At 34.4% G+C, this 4,277-nt stretch overlaps 1 pseudogene; it reads left to right on the forward strand.

Moving 5' to 3' along the window:
- Nucleotides 1–2,893: 2,893 nt before the first annotated feature.
- On the forward strand, nt 2,894–3,694 carry LOC103661657 (annotated as a pseudogene).
- Nucleotides 3,695–4,277: the final 583 nt, after the last annotated feature.

Raw genomic sequence — 4,277 nt, forward strand, 5'->3', positions numbered from 1 at the left:
TTAAATTTTTATTTAAATACAGCTAAAACTGTCAATAGAGTTTCATTTATGCTTTATACTTTTTTGTTTGTATTCTTTAAGAAATCATCCATTATTGAAGTTAAAAATGTATCATATATTTTTTCTAAATGTTTAACTTCCTTGTTTTTCCTCATAATGTAATTGTGTACACGATGTGAAATAGGAATCCACTTATATTTTTAATATATCATTCCAGCATTGTTTTGAAAAATAAGTCCAACTTTCCCCACTGATGTTTGATTATATCTCTCATCACAAATGACACTTTCCTACACACAGATATATTTTTTAAAGATTTTATTTATTTGTTAGAGAGAAAGGACACAAGAAGGCAGCAGACAGAAGGAGAAGCAAGCTCCCCGCTGAGCAAGGAGCCCAATGTGGGACTCAATCCCAGGACCCCGAGATCATGTCCTGAGCCAAAGGCAGATGCATAATTGACTGAGCCACCCAGGCACCCCACACAGATATTTTTTATGGTGGCTCCTATTCTGTTCCATTTGTGTGTTGATTTATCTTTACATCAATACTATACTGTTTATTATTTTTTTTCATAACACATGATACCTTATAAGGCAAGTTTAGCCACCTACCACACACAGCAGTTCCTTTTCTTAAACAATGTTTTGATTATTCTTGGTCTTTTATCTTTTATATAAATTTTAGAATATGTCCCCCCCGCCCCACACAAAATCGTAACTGTTAGTGGAATTATTTTCTCTTATACACTCATACATGAAATCAAGAAGATTTATTTATTTCAAAGCACATTTTCTAAATTTATTTCTGATTTTTATATATTGATTTATCTTTAACATATATTTTGGTTTGTGTTATTAATCTTTGATCTAAAATCCTTACTTAACTGTCCTACTACATCTAAAAATGTGTAGCTTCTCTTGATTTCTAAGTAAATAATTATATTGTCAATACATGAGGATATTTGCTATCCCAGTCTTTAAACTGCTGCTTGTTTTTCTTATCTTTCTGTACTGACTGAATCCTTTTTGTGATATTTAACACATGCTGTGATATTTGGATCTTGTTTTATTTGTGCTCTTAAAGCAATATTTCTAACATTTTAATATCCATTATGTTGTTGCCATAGGCTTTTTGATAGACACACTTTATTAGCTTAAGAACATTTTCTTTGTTTCTTGATTGCTGATAAGTTGTTTGTATATATTTTTAATTTTAATAACTGAATGTATAACTTCAGTCAAGTACTTTTTTCTGAACCTAGTGAGATAATCCTTTTCTTTCCTTTTCATGGCCAATGATGGGATATATAATCTCTAGCTGGTTGGCCATGATCCCAGCTAAAATGTTATGGATTATGGATTATATTACTACAATTACCAGGTTTTACAACATAAATTTATACTGCTTCATGCATTGATTAGAAAGCATTTGCTCTATTTCAAATCCCTGGAACAATTTAAATGTGAGGTATTATTTCTTTCCTCATCTATGCCTGGGGTTTTATTTTCTTTGACTCTTTCTCCCTCTTCCCTCCCTTCCTTCCTCCCTCCCTGTTTCTTTCTTTCTTTCCTTCCTTCCTTCCTTCCTTCCTTCCTTCCTTCCTTCCTTCCTTCCTTCCTCCTTCCCCCTCTCTTGAGGGGCTGATTTAATCTTGTTAAACTTTATAGTAAATTAATATGTTCTATTTCATATTCAGTTAATTTTGGTAAGCTATATTTTTTTGTTTATTGACTATTTTCTCTAAATTTTCAAGTTTAAGTATTCAAAATATATTCTTTTTACATATGTTTTAAAAAATTACTGCTATAGTCTCCTTTTTAATTCTTTTTAAAACTTTTTGTGATTATTATTTTTGAAGTAAGCTCTACACCGAGTGTAGGGTTTGATCTCATGACCCTGAGATCAAGAGTCGCATGCTCCAGGGACTGAGCCAGCCAGGCATCCCTTCCCCCTTTAATTCTTAATATTGCTTATTTGGAACTTATTTTGTTTTCCTTGATCAGCCTTGTGAGTGGTTGGTCTAGTTCATTAGTTTTGCTTTCTAAGGAATCCGTATCTGTATTTCAGTATCTTCACTTGCATTTTCGTTTTCTGTTATTAATTTCTTATTTTATATTTATAAAGCTTATATTTATACAGCTTTTTATTTTTATATTTATACAGCTTATTTTCCATTAGCATTTTAAGGGTATTATAATTGTACTTTTCACTACACTTAGTGTTAAATATTTTCTGATTTCTATTATTTCATCACACTTATTCAGCAATATGCTTTTAAAATTTTAATTTATTTTATTATTGTTTGTTTATCTTTTGGATATTGATTTCTAACTAATGGTAAACTTGATAAAACGTTGTTCTTTTGAAATATGATTAGTTTTCCTTTTGAGTCAAATATATAGACAGTATCACTGTCTTTTCTGCAAATGCTTGAAAACTGTATTTTCTAATTGTTGATCATAGGGTTAAATATGCCCATGATTAATTTGTAATCAGATTGTTCAAATCTTTATTCTTCACATTGTTCCCCATTGATCTATTTCCCCATTATGAGAGTTGTGTTAAACTGCATTTTATTATAATTGTGGATTTGCTCATTGCTTTTTACAATTATGTATATTTTTTCCTAAAATATGTTAGGCTATGATATTAACTTCATTTTTTTCTTAGTTCACATTCAAACTTTCTGTGTTCTTATGTTTTATATATGCTGATTTTAAGTTGTAAACAGTTAGGTTGTATTTTATCCGATAAGGTCACCTCTTTTTATTTTTAACTGTTGAGTTTAATAAGTGTATATTCTTGGTGCCTTGGGGACTTTACCTCCAGCTCACCTCACCTGTGGCACCCAGCACCACACCCCCAGCTACCCACCTCTCAGCCTCCTGCCATGGCTGATGGGTGGGGACTTGGGTCTGGAATGCCCAAGAAACTTAATAGCTGCAACAAGCAGGAAAAGTATGACATCTAATAAATTATGGACATAGGAGCCTTTTAAAATTTTATCTCCTTTGGAGGCTGTTGACTCAGGACACCTGCAAAGCCAGAAGCAAGTCAGAGCCCTGAAAGGCTGCCCGCGCCAATAGATTCTAAGGTCAGCAATGGTTCAGGCCTCCAGGATGAACTCATCACAAACTTGCTGGTGTTTTTCTTCCCCTAAAACTGCTCCAACTATAATCTCTGCAAAGAGTTGGAGATGTTGGGTCATGAATATCAGCCGGTGCCAGCTTACCTGCAGGACCACGATGACGAGCTACAGACAAATGGCAACTGGTGCAGCCACTTCCTGAACAGCGAGAAGACAGATTCTGAGAGGAAATCATCCAGGATCTCACCAGGCAACTCACCCAAATAGGGGACCGGATAGATCACAGAATCCACTCAAGACTAGTGTATAACCTGGCGATGCAGTTTATGAATGTGAACCTGTGGGAGGAAGACAGAAGGAAGTATCTCACTGCTGTGTTGGAGCAGGTCATGAAGGCTTACCCTAAACACATGGAGAAAGAGAAGACCAAGCTGATGTTGACCCATGCTGTTGGCCAAAAAGGTGGCCAATCACACACCATCCTTGCTCCCTGATGTCTTTCGCACAACAGTGAACTTTATTAATCAGAGCCTACTCACCAATGTGAGGAACTTAGGAATGAGATGGACTGAATGGACAACTCTTCAAAGTATGACTGGTTAAAACTTGATATGGTGACAACAGTATACCTTCCTCCAGTGGAGATGGAGCCATCCATTTAAACAAAGTTCTTAGAGAAGATAGACATGAGATAATAGCTATTTATTTCTTACTGTTTTAAAGATGATGTTTTAAGCAGGTGATCCCTTTAGAAATTTTTACATTAACATGCTTGAATGAAAATGTCGACTTGTACATATTTCAATGAGTTTCATGCCATCTTCTAAATCCACTACACATTGTGCCTTTATCTTATTTTAGCTGTATGGGTCTTCACTTGAAAATTAAATTGAAGAACAGATTTTAAAGCAGAAGTAAAAAACACAATTAAAAAAAAAAAAACTTTACTGTTTACTAAAGTGTGACCTTGGGGCATGGTCTTACAGCAGGTGTGTTTGAGGAGAGCAAGGACTGGAGACAGATGCACATACCCCTCACAAATGAAAAAAATCCTCTCAAAATAGGGAACATCTTAATACTAAAGAAGTAACGGTATTCTCATTTAAAAACCAAACAGTATGAGAGGTCCTGGATTAAAGTTCTGTACTCAAACAATGGGAAAATCAGGCTTCAAAACATGTGTTTG

Source organism: Ursus maritimus, unplaced genomic scaffold, assembly GCF_017311325.1.
Source record: "Ursus maritimus isolate PB19 unplaced genomic scaffold, ASM1731132v1 scaffold_9, whole genome shotgun sequence".
Taxonomy (NCBI): Eukaryota; Metazoa; Chordata; class Mammalia; order Carnivora; family Ursidae; genus Ursus; species Ursus maritimus.